This window comes from Gymnogyps californianus, chromosome 12, assembly GCF_018139145.2.
Source record: "Gymnogyps californianus isolate 813 chromosome 12, ASM1813914v2, whole genome shotgun sequence".
NCBI classification, from domain to species: Eukaryota; Metazoa; Chordata; class Aves; order Accipitriformes; family Cathartidae; genus Gymnogyps; species Gymnogyps californianus.
This window is the reverse complement of record NC_059482.1, coordinates 11760349-11778142: the sequence shown is the minus strand read 5'-3', so window position 1 is coordinate 11778142 and position 17794 is coordinate 11760349. Positions and strand designations below refer to the sequence as shown.

Sequence of the window (17794 nt, the reverse complement as noted above, 5' to 3'; positions counted from 1 at the left end):
CCACATCTGTCAAAGGGTCTGATCCTGCAAAGTGCTGAGGATCTGCTGTCGTTGGGAAGGTGCTCAGCACCCCTCAGAGGTGGTGGAGCTCACTCAGTAGCAGGCTGGAGTGCGACCTGCTTTCTCAGGCAGCGTGGGTGCTCGCAGCCTTCCCGAGGAATTTGCACAGAAAGTAAAACCAATATTGGATCCATTTGATGCTTTACTTTGGCGGCCACTGGTTTCTGTGCGTCTCCTTCTCTGCTGGTGGCCCTGATCTCATCTGCTTCACTGGAGATCTACCCTTTGCTTGATATTGTGTGTCTTCCAGCAGCCTTCCCACCCCAGTGCCCAGCCTGCCCCAGTGGCGACGCCTGAACTATTAACCGAGCACTGGCAGAGACTTTGAAGGGAGTGGATGCAGTCTGTGGTTCCTTGTTCCTCCCTCCCCAAAATGTGCTAACATGTGTCATAGAATATTTTGCTCTTGGGTTTAGGTCCCTGGGATATTAGGATGACTCGAGTTCAGGAGGGGAGGTCTCCCTGGGGGAATATGTTTGTTCAATGGTTTGCTCAGCTCATTCTGGGGATTTCCAGCGGGAGAGGCTCCCCCTGCTCAGCTGTCACCAGGAGGCTGCCCAGGGAGGGCTGGAGGATGGCTCCAAAAGGACTTAGGTGTTCCCTGGGGAGTGCAGGCAGTCCTGGGGCTCAGGATTGGTTGTCCCACTGTGCTTCATCCCCTCTTGTCCACAGTGGTGCTGAGGCCCCAGCACCACAGGGAGCCAAACAGCTGTCCCACCAGTGGAGCCCACCGAGAGCCTCCCCGTGCAGGCTGTGCTTCGCCGTGCTGGGGCTGGGGGCCTTGCGTGCAAGGTCCAAATCAGGGGTGCTTTGCTCTGTGGCTTTTGTTTGTGTCCCTGCGTGTGACAGACATTGCAAATATCTGCCACTAGGAGGTCTCTGGAGAGGAATAAACACTTTTGAAAAGTAAAGGCTGCTTCCCCATCCTGCGCAGTTCCCCAGCCCCTGCCCCACTGGTCGGGTCCCTGCGGGCGTCCCTGCAGCCTTAGGCCCAGGGAACAGTCGCATCCCAGTGAAGATTTGTCATTTCCTTGTGCCAGCCACCAGCCTTGCCAGCTGGCCTCGTGGTGCACCTGTGCACCAACGGGGACACGTGGGCATAGGGACCCAGCCATGCCGTGGCCATGGCATGGCTGTGCCATGCCAAGGTGGCAAGCACCAGCAGCCACCCTGGCTCTGGAAGATCCCGGAGGAGAAGCTGTGCCAATTTTGAGAGCACTGCCACCTTGTGTCGGTCCATCTGGCACTGTGGTAATGCCGTGTCCTGGCATAGACCGGCAGATGTGTTGTCTACAAGAGATCAAGAGATCGTTTCATGGCCCGAGGTAGCTGTTTGACACTGCTGACTGCCCTCTTTAGTGGCGTTGCTCTCATAGCTGCAGGAGCAGAGCCTGCCTGTGCAGCACTGTGCACAACACTCCCACGCGTGAGCCAAGGGCAACGGGGCAAAGCAACCATTTCCCTTTGGATCCTGAATGTCCATAACACAGGCTGGATGTCCAGACAACAAAAGGAGCCTGGAATGCCATCAGCAGTCACATCTAATAGCTGATTGCTCTGTGCAATATAGGAAGAGAGGTCAGAGGAATTTTTTGTTGGTTTGTTTTTCTTTTTTAACCTGAAGGGTCAATTCTAGTTCTCCCCATCCTTTCCTCTGTGCCCAAACAGATTGTTCAGAGCTGCATGCTTCCATCGCACACATTCTGCACTACATTAGTTTAATGGCACTGTCACTATGAATTGCAAACTTTCTCAGCTCCCTCCTGTGCTGGTGAAACATGGCAACATAAGGAACATCTGTTCTCTTACCCTTTGCTGGAAATGGGAAACATCATATTGCATTTTTGTTATTAGCCTTATTTGGATGCCAGTGGTTTTGTTTCTAAACACATCAAGGCAGCTGAATAACCTTAATTGAGTACTACAGAAAAAGCATGGTTTCATGCAAATACAGCTGCCAGCATAATTATTAGGACAATACTGAACTTCTATTCCTGAGATCGGTTCCAGTTCCTTGGTTTTTATATTGCTCCCTTGCTGCTGAATTTCATTATAAACATCTCCACACAAACTGATCTATAGTTAGGCAGTAAACAAGTTAAGTCCTTAATTTTTGACATTAAAAAGCCAAACAAGCCTAATGAATACAATGTGCATTTGAGCCTTTATTTATACATAAAATTAATTACCTAATCTTCACTAGGAATACCTACCACAGGTAAATCTCTGTCTTACATGACTTCAAACAGTCCCCAAGATTTCTAGTGCAATTTCATTAAAGACAACAGATTCCTGCAGCTCCTATGGAAGACAACAGTATGTGTAAATGGAATCAATTAATAATTCCCAGATTTAATTATAATGGATTCATTGTTATTGCATGATCGACCACAGCATGCAACGGGCAATTAAGCGAAACACATATATGCAATTCTCTAGTCCACTCATTATATAGAATCACTCCATTATTAAGCTTGAGGGCGAGTCAGAGACCAAGAATACAGCAAGGGCACAAAAAGTGGCAGAATCTATTCCAACAATTTTGTCGGTGTCTTTCTGCACTGCAAGATAACACGCATCCTTCATGATAGGCACACTTTTAATGAGCCTTCATGAAAACATTTCACTTATCTCCTTTACCCCAGCTTACTGGAGCATTACAGAAAACTGTTAGCCAGCTTACTGGAGCATTACAGAAAACTGTTAGCCAGGTGTGGCTTGCTCAATTTTTGGTAGGTTTGCCTAGATTTGGAGACATCTTTGGTGAAGCCTGAAAATCAAGCTTCTGGTGGGAATGATGGGGGGGCTTTTTACCCCTCAGATTTAATTAGGTTTTATTTTCTTTTAGACCCACAGCAGAATTCAAGGCTGCTTTAGATCGCGCATGAAGTATGTTTGGTCTAATTCCTAGGAGACATGTGCTCATTGTCACAGAACAATTGGATCTAGTGTCACATTAGTAACAGTTTCTCTTTAAGAAAGGCAGACTGTAAGACCAGCAGAGGTTTTGCAGGTCAAGATTGTGTTGTATCAGCAGAACTTTTGTGGGGAAGCTTGCACAGCACGTGCCTGCCCTGTCTGGCTCAGTCCGTCGTCTTCACAACTAATAACATTTACTCCAAATTTGAAGAGGCGCAAAGGTCAGCAAGCCAAATTTAGTCTAAGGGTATCTTTACTGAAGTCAGTAGAGCTGATAAACTTGGCCTGACATTTGCTGTTGGAAGAGCGAATATGAGAACAATTCTTCAAGTGTTTATTTTCATTTTTACAATCACAGAACAAGGCAATTTGCAGCAAAACATTGCATACAACTCTGCTCTCAGAGCATAAGTCACAAAGGATGCCAGACTCAGTTTTTGGTTTAATTAATACTAGAAGTTTCTACGAGGTTTGTGCTCATTTCTGTCTCTCCCAGTACCTCCTCTCTGAGAAACGGACTCCCTGTATACTATAACTGGTCTGGTCATTTGAAGCAGAAAATCTGTACTGATGGTATGTACCATGGTAGTGGTGGTATATACTTAGGTTTTGCTTCGTAAAACTCATATTCCTCTAAAGCTTTACCATATCCCCTGGTATTATTGCACAGGTCTCCCAACTAGTGTAGTGTAATTCTCAGCTCATCAATTAAACATGTGCTTGGACCCCAATGCAGTCTTGCCTATGCCTCTAGTAATTAAACCAAAGGCAGAACTGCCTATGAATTTTTGGATGAGTTGATATTAACCAGGATGAAAGTTGTGCATGCAACGGAAAAGAGCCAAAGACTGTGAAAGTGAAGAATGAGCGCTGTCCTGTCAAGGGAAGATTGGTATGGCAGAGTTTGTTCAGTGCTTTGCTTGACCTATTTTATTCTATTTTAACAAATCTGCATTAGTAATTTTGCAGTGGTTTGTAGTTTGAGTACAGTGTGTGCTATGCTATATTTGTGATTTGTTATTAGCAAACAGTCCTGAATACACTATTCACGGAGCCCGAGCCGAGCATTCGTTTTCCATGCAGTTCAGCATGGTATGTTCCCCATTGTCACATTTGGAGCTCTGATGAAGAGAACACAGACCCAAGTCCTCTTGGGGTTAAAGTCTGCGGCCATCTGTTTTATGAATCAAAGAGGGAAACTTTAATGCAAGCAAAGGACTCCAGAGTCCTGAGACACCAAATTGTTGGAGAATCCCCATTTTTTAAATCTTTCCAAGCAGATTCATGTCTTGGGGATGGATCTGAGACCCTTCCTCTCCTCTGACCAAGCCAGTTCCTGGCAGTTTGCCTGGACTGTGACTCATGTGCTTCCAGGCCAGCGTCACCACTTGCTGTATGTGACACCCAGGGCACCCCTGACTTCCTCAAGCCAAGCAGGGGTGACGTGAGTCTCACAGAGCAGCTCCCCCGCACCGTGACAGGGCGGTACCCCAGCGCTACATGGCTCCCTTCCCCTTTGCAGCCCAGAGCAGGGGTGCCAGGCTGAGAGACTGAGTGCCCCAGCGAGGGTAGCTGGCACAGCCAGCGCAAGTTGCTCCACCACAGAGGGGGGAGAGAACAGGAAACAAGCGGTGACTCACAGTCCGCACTCACCCCACATTGCTTTTGAGGCAGCAGAGCCACGCACAGCCCCTCACTTGAGGCAGGCTGCTCAGGCACAGGCTAGTCCTTGGTGAAATTCATTGCATCTGGTGCTGTTCATTTCCTTTCGGTTTTTATCTAGTCTTTCTGGGCTTCCTGTTAGCACCTAACGCCAGTCGGGACAGCACAGTGCCTGCTGCCTGCTGTGAGTTTGCTGTGCAGAAACCAGTAGGATCTAGTGGTTACAGCAAGGGGCTGTGATTCAGCTAGCATGAGTTTTGGTGTATCCTCCCTGTGCTTTTCTATGTTCTTGCTCTCCCAGGAGGTGCGGTGCCGGGGATGAAGAAGAGCTGGGGCACTGAGAGACCTCAATGAAGTCCATGAGATGGATCCCGTGTTTCTGCTGGAAAGGGCTATCTATGGGAAGCAAGCAGCAAAGACAAGAAAGTAATCTGTAAAATGTGGATTTTAGTTTTTCTTCTCACTTGTCTCCCCTTTTGATTATCTTTTACTCGTGCTGATATAACCATTCACTTCAATATTTTCAGCTTTTCTCAGGCCTGTGAACTTTTATTTTTATAGGGTGAGCTTGTTTGCCAGGCAGGTTTTCCTCAAACTCTCCCAGTGCCAGTAATTAAGGGATTATCATAATTACCTCACTGGTGCAGATATTGAGTATTAGCGCTTAGGCTGAATGTGCCCACTTTGATTTCTCTACAGTGACGCTAGGTAGGCTGTGGCTGAACTCTGCTCTAAATGAGTACAATGTCATTAATGACAGCACTCTTACAATGGGCACTTTTGTGCTTAAGAAGCTTTCTATACCTTAATCCAACCTGATGCAAGCTACACATGCAAATGTATTACAGGTACAATTTACTTCATGGCATTAACAAAACATAAAAAGAGATTCAGACTGCACTGTGAAGTGTTTAATGAGCTGTGGGTCAGATCCTTGGAGCTGGCCAAACTCCACCAGCTGCAAGTCAGGGCGTAATGCTTTCCTTTCCCTGTCCTGTGCCTAGCACTAGCCTGAATGCTCTGCTCCTCCCAGGCTTGAGAGTTCTCATTTATGCTGGCCTTCAGGGGTCACAAGGAGTTGAAAAATATTGTAGACTCTTTGTGGGTTCCTTTTCTCCATGCAGCTGCAGCAGGGATGGTGTGCCATGCTGCTGACTGCCACGGCGCCGTGGTCCGGGTGCAGGGGAGGCCACAGCCAAAGCACACGCATCTGCCGCCCTGAGTGGACACAATACACCAGCAAACGTGCTCCTGTGAATCCTGAGCAGAGGCCTCACCTCAGACCGAGTGCTGGGAGGGACTGAAGCAGCTCTGCTGAAACCGCTGCTCTTGTGGTTCAGTGTATCCAGCATGCCTGCCTTTCCAGGCCTGTTCTCAGGGACTGCTGTGCCTTCCCACATCTGGCTCTTTCATGTTTGACCTGCAATGGCCTTTCTCCTAATGGCAGCTTTTCCATTGCACGCAGGCTCCTGAGGTGATGATAACGTTATGTTTCCCTGCAAGCTGTATATGAGAAGCCATGTCTTGTTTTGCATTTCATCTGCTGTAATTAAACTAGCGATGCAACCATTCAGGACCTGAATACCCTTCCACTGTGGTCAGTTCAAAGCTCTGACATTCATGGGAATGAAGTCTGATCCTCAAGTTCCCTTGCAGATCATTATTCTTTATTCTGCGCTTTGCCCTGCTCCCTTTCTAAACCAGCTATAAAAGTATTTGTGCTGTAAGACAAACTGTGCCTTGTCTGCACCGGGATAGAGCTCATGCTCTAAGTGCGTGCTCCTCACTCACAGATGACCAGCCTGAAGCAATAACGATGCCCATAGAGAAATAATCTCTACCATTTCTACAGCCTTTAATTTTTGTTTGTCTTTCTGCCATAGAGGCTGTATGTTATGTATGCCATCTCCACTTGCTTCCTGTTCCTGGCCAGCTGTGGATTGATGATAGCATCTTCAAGTTGTTGGACTTCCTCTTCTTGTCTTTAATCTCTTTTGGTTTCAAAATGGCCCCCCACATTTACAGTTACCAACCACAGCAGGCAGATAGTAGCAGCTGGTAGCCAAGCAGACAACACTGAGTATATTTTAAAAACAAAAAGAGATCTGTTCTTTAGGTTATATAAGAGGATTTAGTGCTAAGATTTAGTGAAACTCAGAGTAATTTCTGAACTGTTTGGCAGTTAATATCTTAAATGAGCTAATTGTTGACATTTTCAAATTCACATCGGTTACGATGTGACTCAGCTGTACCTGTAGGAACAATGAAAGCCAGTAACACATTTATGCTGCATAGTGTTTAAATTCAAAATGTAGCAACTTAAAGAGAGTTTTATACTGCATGAGCTTACTTGACTTGCTTGCAATAGACTCCTTCCTATCAGACCATGCGTTCCTTGCCCTAAATCTGTAGGCTGCAGATTAGAAAAGCAACACATTTTCTTTAGTTAACACCTGTGCTCAAAGCCAGGCTAAACCAAGCCTGATGTAACCATCCAGTTCTTCAGAAGCAAAGCCACAGGTGATTTTGCTTCCTCTTCCTTTCCTTCTTCATTAAAATCTGGTTTCACAGGGCACAGAGCCTGACTGAGCTGCAGAGCAGATGTTTTGAAGAAAGTCCTGGCCAGAAGCCACTTTGTGTCTGTTTCTGGTTGGTTTTGTTTTAAGATGGAGAGGGAAATGTACCTTATTATACGTAGGTGTTTCTTCCAAGTTGTATGAAAATTAAGAACAAGTCAGGAAATGCAGAATTTCTTCAGTCAGGTGCTACAGACCTCCCGAGCTGGGAGTACAGCCGGTGTACAACTTGCATAGCTGGAGCATCTGCATGTGTCAAGATCATGAAGATAAGAGGAATCGATCAGTTTGCTGTTAGTATGCACTCTTAATTACAAGCTGTTTCTTGAACTGATCTTTATGTTACAGTCATGTGATTCGGCTAATGCAGTTATAATACTACATCGTTAGCATCAGAGTCTAAACCTGGGGTGGTGGTAGCAATTTTTGCTTCTGAGATTTCTTCAACCATTACCTATCAGTGTGCCTTCAAGACACTGCAAGTTCTCGCTTTCCTCACTCCAGTCACAATCCCAGATTGCAAGCTGTTTTACTTCAGTGTTTTATTGTAGTAGTTTTATTTAAGGCTGTTATTATCTGCTCAGTGTTTCATTGGGAGGGAAGTTGTGTTTATCCTTTGGGAATCGTGGCCACAACCAGGAGTTCTATATTCCATTCATGATGTTTCCCCAGACGCTTTACCTTAGGCCACAACCCTGCAGGATCTGAGTGCCTTGGGCTAAAGCTAGTTGGAGATTGGTACGATCAGTATCAGGGACTCGTGGAGGACAGTAGAGAGTTTATCTTCTCTAATCTGTTGTCTCCTCTTATCTCTTGCTTCATTTATAAAATAGGGACTGTGTCATAAAAGTTTCTTTATCAGCTTGGCTTTAGGGTTGTTCGAGCAGCTTTGGTCCCAACCATCTTCTGTTGAAACCCTCATACCTTCTGGGCTTGATCCAAAATCCAATCAGGACAAATCATGCCAAACTCTCTCAGGCTTTGGGGAGAGGCTGGGAAAGGTGCTGTGCAAGTCTGATGGCCAAAATGTCCTCGGGTGGCCCCAGAGCTAACCAGCAGCTATAGCTGGACCTCCTGCCCCAGCATGCTTGCAGCATAGCCAGGCTCCCAGGCTGAGGATACGAGATTCATCCTGTGCAACTCTCACCTCTCTCCTCTTTTTTGACTCCAAGAGTCAGGATGCAGATTTAACATCCTACACCACATTTTGCATCAGTCGGCGCCTCTTGTCTGACACTGCCTTCTAACAAAATAGCTCCCGCATCCATTTTATCTGGTTTTGCAGAGCAGCCCACCCAGCAGGGAGGACTCTCAGCCAGGCCAGTGTTTGTGGTGAGCCCATGCCACTCACCTGAAGCAAGGTCGGCCACTCCAGTGCAGTGCACCACAATGGCACCCACCTCCCTGGCAGGCTGCTGAGTGGCCTTTACTGCTGTGGCCTCCGTCCTTAGACCTTTTGTAGAGTCTGCACATCAGGACAGTAATCCAGGAGGTGAGAGGCCAGTGCCTGAGCTGCTGTGCCCTGTAGTAGCAGCGAGGAGATCGACGCGGTATTGTTAGCACAGGTATCACAGCCACTCTCTCATCTATCTAGCCTTTAGTAAACACCTTGCATGTTACACAGTCATTTCATCTCCTGGCTTTACAGAATCCCCCGACTGTCCAGGAAGCACCACAGCTGCCAGCCAGGAGTGGCCAGCAGCTGCCTTTGAGTACATCTGGGTTTTGTTTTTCAAAGGGTTACTTCCACCCCACACCCCCAAAATCAGGACAGGGAGATGCTAACCAAAGGGGAAGGAGACAGTGGACAGAGAGCTCAGCCTTGTCAGAGAGCTCAGCATTGTCTCATTGGGCTGATACACACACTCCCTCTGCCCCCACCTGATCTCTGTGACCTGCTGATGCAGAAATCAAATTGTCATTGGCAACAACCCATGTTGGCCTGAAAGCCACAGATTAGCTTCTGAGAAAGCCTGGCGTAACTTTTCATTCTCATTACGAAGTCTAGAGGGAAGACAACCCCCACACGCCTCCTCCCTCCCCTTGGTTCAAGGATTTCAATTTCCACGTAGTAGGTGGTGGTGGACATGATATATGTGCTTAAATGGACACATTTAGACGTGAGCCAGGGAAGAGCTGGTCTCCTCTCCAGAATGCCTCATCCTTATTTCCCTGTTGAAATTGTGCATATGCGGAGCACTGACTTTTCGGAGATGCTGAACCAATGGGAGCTGTAAAACCTCAGCTTGCATTTCAGCCCATATGGTACTTTGGTTGCCACTGAATATTGCATCAGAAAAATATTTATTGGTAGGGAAAGAAAGAATACCCCTTCTCTGATATGAGTAATGTATTCTCAAGAGCTCAAATCTGCTACCTTTGCTTAAGCTAAACAGTACTATGTTATGTTATGTTATGTTATGTTATGTTATGTTATCAAAGGCTGAATACTGATTTTTTGCCAAACTGATTTAAGTCCAGCCTTTCTCTACTGGCTTCAGGGAAGGCAATCTGGATTTATCCCATTGATTGAGAGTTTCAAAGCAATCATGGCTTCACACTTCTAAAGCTATTACATTTAATCTCATCAATATGAACTGAACACGCAAGCAAAGTAGGAACACTAACAAATGGGGAAAGTCTGCCCTGAAAGTCCAGCACGACCTGCCCTTATCAGCCCAGGACATATAAATCACTTTCTTTTCCAGCTCATTTAACCTTGGCCAGTGGCTTTATGCCTCAGTTTGCTCCATTTCCAAAAATGTGTCTGGTTCCTCTCTTGATGCATGGCTAAGGCTCTTTTCTATTGCTGACTCTGTCAACTAGGTAGTATCCCAGCCCCTCCTAATTGTGTAATTCTGCCTCAGTTTAAATATATTATTCCCCTTTTGCTTTCAGATGAGCTATCTCAGAAATGGCACTGGCACTGTGAGGTCCCTTTAGCTTTCTGGTTTCTGTGTGCCTTTCCTAGCAAAGCTCTAACTTTTTATTAATTTATATCTCACTTATACTCCCCACCATCACACATGCAGCTGCTGTTAGAGTCCACAAGACACACATGCAAGAGGGAAGGAGAGACCCAGTTGCTCTTTGATGTGAAAAACTCAGAGCTCAGTTCAGTGAGTGGTGTCAACACTGAGAGAAGCTGCAGAGATGCCTATGGCTCAGCCTCACAGGTTGGTGTGTGCTGTGGGTGCGGGGCACCCATGGGCTCCTGCAGCTGATACCCCTGCTGTGGTTGAGGTTTGGGATTGAAATGCGGCAGAGGCTCTGCCACTGCTGTCACGTTTGTTCTTGGGTGGCAGCTGAGAGCTCCGAGCTGGAGCTCAGAAGTGTCCAAAGTACATTTGATGGAAACAGCAGGAGGGTGAGCAATTGGAGAAAAGGGTCTGTGACCAAAGGGACTTCTGAGACAGGCTGGTGGCATTGACACTGTAACGACAGCTCATCTGAGCTAGGCTGGTCTAATTACCATTAAACGAGCCAGATTGTTGAAAATTAAATCCATGCGCTGTGTATAGTGATGTTACCTCCATAAGGAGATAACCCATGTCATGCTGAGTCTCTGGTCTGCTCTGAGTGGTACACGATGCTGCTGTATAGTCTCCGCATGTGCATGGGGGGAGGGCAGAGCAATGCATTCCTCCTGGTGTTTATTCTTGCATAGGAAGTGTGAGAAGATGCTATGATTAGTACTAATGTGTTTTAAATGGAACCCAGTGTACCTTAGGTGATCAGTGCACATATTCCAGCACAGTGGGCTGTACAGAGTAGATGGCATCATGTAGAGTGCAATTATGCAGATGTGTAGTGTTTCCATAATGTATTGCTGTTCTAGAAGACATTGTATAAATCTCTGGGTTTGCTGCAAAAATGTCCATTTTTGCTGTCACTGCCAGCTTGCCACACTGTTTTGTCGTCTGCTCAAAGCTTGTTAGGGCTTTGGAGTGCTGTGCAGGAAAATCTCTTAGTGAGATGTGTGTTGTGAATTACAGCCCTGACAACTATCAGAGAGTACATGCTGAGGTGTAGCATTAGTATTTATTTGGGAACAGATGTCTTGGCTATTAGCTAGGATACAACCTTGTTGTGATAGATGTTGGGGGAAAAAAAAAAGTGGTCCCTGCCCCTAAGAGCTCACAGTCTCTATATAGCAACTATTAAAAATATTGAATATCATTTTAAACACATGAATGATTTAAAGGAATAGGTAGAAGAAAAGTGTGGGCAGAGGGTAATGCTGTAATAACATTTTTCCCCTGAACTGAGTGAAACATTTCCAACCAATGGCTGATTTACGTATTTACATTAGCTGGGTTTTAAGTATCCTTTTTTATTCCAACTTTTTACACAGATAAACCTTAGCTATAAAATAATCTCATTTTGCTTATACACTGATAAAGATGTTAAGTAAGAATTCTTAAAACATTTTCCTGCTCTGTAGAGACATGGGGATGTAGCAACACCATATTTAAAAATATTCTTTCCTCTTCCTGGCAAGATTTCTAATTCCAGTGGAGCATGACAACATCTCCTTCTGCTTTGATAATGTCATGCATGCATGCGCCTGCTGTTAGTTGCAGGACAATGACTTCACACCAGACACAAATGGGCAACAACTGGCAAAGCCAAAATAAGACTGTTTATGTTGATAATAGCTTTCCTCTGTGCTTTGTGTGCTCCTTCTAGTGGAGGAGCTAATTCCAGCTTTGGACCAGTTTGCAGCTGATCATCTGCTTGGGATGGCTTTTGAAGTCATGGTGTGCCACAGGGTTAGAATATGTACAGATTCTCGCAGTGCCGTTTGCAGAGGCGAGCAATAGCTGGCTTGGCAGGGGTTTGACACTCCGGAAGTGCTGTGATGGCTCCTCTGCCAAGGCGTTGTGATGAACATCCAAGGGTTAAGCTACACACTTTTCTACGTCCTCTCTTTTCTTTGCATGTGCAGCAAGACAAAGCTTGCCTCACTATTTGCTTTTCTAAATTAAGGTATCTTCTGGCAGGGCACCACTCAGGAGCTCACAAGAACACCACTTGAAATGATAAATATTTACTGGTTGTGAGAAGCCAGAGAGAGGCTGATGGGCATTAAAACATGCTCCCTGTAGCTATGTAGACATTGTATCTACACCTTAGTATCAGCACAGGGGAATGTGGAGGTGCTTACAAGAACCCTGCCCAGAGTGTACCATTTCTATGAGCAACAGACTTTAACTTTCAGAATTAGAGGCCAGACAAGAAATTAACTCTTTATAATGAGGGTCTGTGGAGCATGTGGATAGGGAAAAAAGTTGCCCAGAGCCCATGAGGTTCAATCCTTCACTGATTACTGGTGAGGAGAGAGTGAGAAAAATCATATGACCTTCCCTGACCTCCTCCCTTTCCACCGGGAATGAGGGGTGAGAGGAATAACAGCCTTCCTTTGATTCACCAGATTAGTTCGTCTTCCCCAGAAGAAGGAAAGTGCCATTTCGAAGCTTGTAGCCCTAGTAAGGAAGCTCCAGTAGTTTTTTTCCCCAGGCAGAGCAGCAGTGGGCTCTGCATGTCAATGTTGATGACAATCCAACAGAAAGCATAGAGAGCAGAGGCTTGACTCATCACCATGGGTGCAAAAGCTGTTCTTTGAACCCACTGTGCTCATGGGAACAGCTTTCTTGGAGAGGTGATTCATCACTGGGGAAGTCCAGGATGAAGTATGGACACCGCCTTCCCAAAAGGGACAGCTGTGATCTCTTACACGGACTTCTCTCCTGAGTGTCGTAGCACTGAAAATTACTTGCTGCTTCTGGGAATGAGTCACGTGGTGCAGATCTCAGGGACTTGTCTCCTCACTGTCAGTTCTGAATTACTAAGACTGGGCTGCTACATGTAGCGTCCCCTCGGAATGGGGTCTTTGCCAATAACGGCTTGCAGACAGTTTAATAGGTCTTTCTCAGGAGCCAAAAAGATTGCGTGGGGATTTCCAGAAAGACCTAAGGCTTTTGTCTTTTTCACACTTTGCAGAAATCTCATGTACATTTAATCCACCTAATTCAGGAGTGTCACACACTTCGTGGCCTAACCTTGGTTACACAAGGTGACAGCACCAGAAAATTGGTCCATCACTTCTCATCAACAGTTCTGCTACAAATAAGCCAAAAAATTTTGGGGAAATTCCAATAATCCACAGAGATTTTGGAGGGAGCACAGGTAAACCTCAGAGAGGGGCACCAGCCTTGGACAGAGAACCGCAAAAATGAAGGGTCAGAATGGACCGGTGAGGGTGAGGAAGCATGGGACAATATGTGTATCCTGGGACCAAAAAGTTTTGAGCATGGAAGAGTCAATTTTCAAGTGATGGACAGTCCCAGTATGTGACTTTGAGCTTTAGGCATCTTCTTCATCAGTTGTGGTGAAGTTTGAAGGATGGGGAAGAAAGGAGGAGCATGTAAGACTAAGGGTAGAAAATTCAGATGAATGGTATGGAGGGGCATACATCCAGCATGAAGAGGGTGAAGAGCATCTGGAGGGCAAATAAATAAGAAATCAGAAAGAATAAGTCTTGAGAGAGCACAAGGATTAGGGGAAGCACAAGGACTGTTGAAGGATGCAACCCAGGGCAGCTTACAGGGCTCTAAGTACATAAAAACATACTTGGCTCCAGAAATTTCTAATCTGGGGATGGTTGGCAGCTGGGAGAGCACTCAGGGGAAATATTGTATGTGCTTACCCTGTGCTCATACTTTTCCCCAGGCATTTTGCTTTTGCCCACTGTTGGAGACAGGAGCTAGATGGACCTTTGGCCTGGCCCAGTGTGGCTGCTGTTATGTTCTTGTGCTCTTGTGTTGTGAAAGAGTTGGAGTCCTTGTGGTAAGTCTTGCGTTCTTTAGCACAAGCTGCAGGACAAACCGTGCTTATCACAGCGCCATTGCAGAGTCAGGCATAGAAGGAATCTTGCTGATATTCCTCATTGCTTTGCACACGACATGCTGAGCATATTGCGAGGAGAAGACTCTCTGTTTCCCAAAAACAACTGCCCTCTTCACCAAGATGACTCTTACATAGGTACAGCAAATTGCTGCTAGTGTTCCTGTCTCCTGAAGCCGGCCTGCTCCAGCTCGAGGCTACGGAAGGGTGGCAGCAGCAGCTTTCTGTCTAACAGATTTTGTTGCTGTTTTGGTTTAGTACTGGGCTGTTGGATTGCTGGGGCTGCCTGGGGAGCCTCTCCTGGGGCATTCCCCTCACTTCCAGCCCACTGCAGCCTGGTAGCCTCCATGCTTCGGGCTGTCACCCACAATGTGCTTGTGAGGCTGCTTTTGTTCCCTGAGGGGATGGAGGGATTGGTGGATCCCCTTGTTCCTCTCTCTTTGCTAGCATCTTGGCAGCTGGTGACAGGAGAGCTTTCTGAGCCTCCTCTCTGGACCTTTTGGCTGCCTCACTCCTTGCCCACTTCTATGGCTTGGTATTCCCGACTCTCTTGAGGTTGTAATTATCTCCCATAAGTAGTGCTATCCTGTTTTGTCTATCAGGGCTGGCGTTACCAGGAGGGGTCTCCATTTTTCCAAGAATACTGTGGCACTTTTTAAAAGTAAGTATCTCCCAAGGAGGTGAAGGTACTGTTAGAATCTCCTGATAGCTGCACTCACCTTCTTTTTCCTTTCTGCTTTTCCTTGTTTATTCATTCCCATGGTGAGAATGACAATATTTCTGTCTATTAACAGGTAGGAAGAAGGGGAATCTGCTTCCAGAGTAAATGGGAGGACAAGGAGGGTCAGAGCAATGTTTATACACATACACAGTAATTTCTCGCTCAGTGTATGCACACAAATGCACGTGAACTATGTATATCAACAGTATATTTTTTCTGAGGTCAATGTTTTTCTCTGCAAAGCCCAGACCCCACTTAGGGGAGAAACAAGCCTTGCCAATAACTGGATTCAATTTATAAGAAACTAGGTGGAAATAATGATGAGGAAATGAGAAAAATAAGCTTTTGATGAAATAATTAATGACTAGTTGTGACACAATCTCACAGCAGCAATCCAAGGCTCAGGGAGATCAGAGGAGCCCATCCGCTGCCAGACAATGCTTACCATGCAAAGCCAAGTAGCCTCCTGTTTGCAATTTAAAATTATAACCATATACATGAACTGCAGTTGGTGGCGGCTTGTTTGTTTTAAGTTCTCTCCTAACAAAGTAACAGCACTCCCTTCACATTGCATCTGAAGGGGGAATGGACCAGTGGGTTCCAAGCAGTTATGTAGTGTGTAAGACAGGTCCAGCTCTAAAGCAGCTAAAGCCAGGAAATGAATGTTTCAACATGTGTGAATTATTCTACTGCCACCAAACTGAATAGAGCTCTGCTGCTCACAGATCTAGTCCAAAAGACTGAAACCAGTGATTCTTAGCTGGGGATTTCTGGGGAAGGGAGGGACTTCTGAAGAGTCTGCAAAAGGTGCAAAGGAAAAGCAAACCTTTTGTCAGCAGGCTTGCATTTGCTATCACTGAATCCTCACCCCCATTGGTGATATTTTTATGAACCCACAAGTGGACAAAGTTGAAAAACACTTGGCCCAAAATATTTTTTGCAGAGGGCTCAATTCTGCCCTCAGAGCTGATGTTCCTTACGTCCACCACACAGAGCTGCAGGCAAGCCTGTGGCAGTGGGTGCATTCAGCTCAGGAGTCACTTTTGAAGGAAATCTCCCCGTTGTCCCCACTCACCTGGTTCTGCTTGCACTGCAGCGTGGTCTCAGCTGTGCAAACTGGATTGCTCTGCCTGAAAGCAAACGGGCAGAGGCACTCCAGGAGTGCACCAAATGGGCTCTGACTGCTAGTGGAGGTGTTCAGTCCACATAGCCAGGCTACAGCTAGTCTGAAACCCCTGAAATCGCTGTGATACAGACACAAGGATGGCCACACCATGTATTTCACAGCACAGCCTGCTTCTTTGCAAGGCATTACCTGTCAGTGCCAGCAGAGCCACTGCCACCATCCTTTGCTCTGCTCCTGAGTGAAAGGCAGGCTGATTGCAGAGGTGCAGAGCCACCGTCTCCCTGCTTGGCTCTGGGGTTAGCTCCTTTCACTGGGCTGCTCTGCACATCTACCGTCCCAAGCAGATTATTGGGGAAGGCATGATGGGAGACAGTCCACTCCTAATCGCTTCCAGAGGTCCTGTTTCCAGCTTGGTCAAGGCACTGCTGAGTCATTTTCATGCAGAATGAGTTATGGCTATGTTTAAAAGCTCTTTATTACCCTTCAGTAATCCAGAGCTCAATCTTGTATTTTTAATGTTGCTCTTCTAAAGGGCACATTTATATGTAAAACACTTTACACTTTGGTTTCCTCCTAAATAATAACTAACGTTGTTCTTCTGAGTGCTTTATGACATTAGCTAACTAGTCCTGACAACACCCTGGTTTTCCATATGCACAGCAGAAAGCTTGGATGAGCTTCTTAAGTCTGGTGTTTTCAATTCTCATGATTTTATTGTGAGTCTGGGGTGGGCTTTTTCTTCAAGTTTCAGCTCCTGGAAGCACACGATCACATGACTCTCTCACTTTTCATTTTTTTTAAACAATAAATTTCTAATTCTTCCAGTTGCAGGGAAAAGCCTGAAAATGCGATCCAACTGCACTGCAAGGCTCAGAAACCAGATGCCAAAAAACAAGAAGCCAAACTGTGTTGCCATTTTTAAATCTCTGAAGCTTTAAGGCAATCTAAGCATGCTCTGGGTCTTCACCCATGTTTTCTGAGTGTGGAGGGGCTTGGCAGTAAATAAAGCTTCGCATTACAAAGAGGCAAAGGCAAATAAAGTCTTCAGGGATGCTAATATTCTCCATCTCCCCTCTCTTTCTTGCTTGTTTCTGATTCTCGTCCTGCATGTGCTTTGCTTTCCACATTGTGAGTAGTCACGTTCCTCACAGTGGTAAAGAAAAGCACACAAATAAATGTTTTCTGGAACAGAGCAAATTTTAACTCAAATCAAAATTTTACAAACAAATAAGATCAAGGTTTTAAACTCTTCCATCTGTTACTATGTGCTTGTAGAGTGCAATGTGCAGCAGGCCAGGGCATACAGTTTGTGACTCTCAAGGCTACTGTAACACAACAACCATTACTGATGCTGATGCTACTACTACTAATAAAGTAGAATTGTTAATTGTTAAGTAGAATTTGTAATTGTGATCATCTGCTTAGAAAGGTGCAAGAAAGCGTGCAATAGGCTTTTCTTGCACTGTGGCACTGCAAACCGGCTATTTCCACATTGTAAAAGGAGCTGGACAACAAAAAGTGATCAACATATTGATTTTGTGTCACAGATTTTGTGTTTCTTCTACTTCCTTATTGGTTTTATACTGACCCGTTTAATTTCTCCCATTATTTCCTGCTGACATGGCTGCAGATCAGAGACTAGCTGGCTGACTATGGGACAGCAGTTTACGTTTGTCTCACTAGGTTTTTAGTCCTGTATAATACTTGCTGCACTAAAAGTGCTATTGCTATTTCATTTATACATTCTGCATGGGAATCTAGTACTATTTTAATTACTCTGTGCATGTATTTATTCTTTAGCTATTAGAAAATTTCTGTTAGACT

The 17794-nt window shown here is 45.6% G+C and overlaps 1 long non-coding RNA gene across 2 annotated transcripts in view; it reads left to right on the top strand.

Annotated features, from left to right (window-relative positions):
* LOC127021024 (uncharacterized) overlaps positions 1-17350 on the top strand; it is a 134651-nt gene extending 117301 nt beyond the window's left edge. The window contains exons 2-4 of one of the 2 annotated variants that reach the window (XR_007767150.1): positions 14726-14784; positions 14918-14966; positions 16796-17350. This is a non-coding gene — a long non-coding RNA (uncharacterized LOC127021024). Of the gene's footprint in view, positions 1-14725; positions 14785-14917; positions 15380-16795 lie in introns of those variants that run through there. The other variant, XR_007767149.1, reaches the window with a different exon arrangement.
* The last annotated feature ends 444 nt before the right edge of the window (positions 17351-17794 follow it).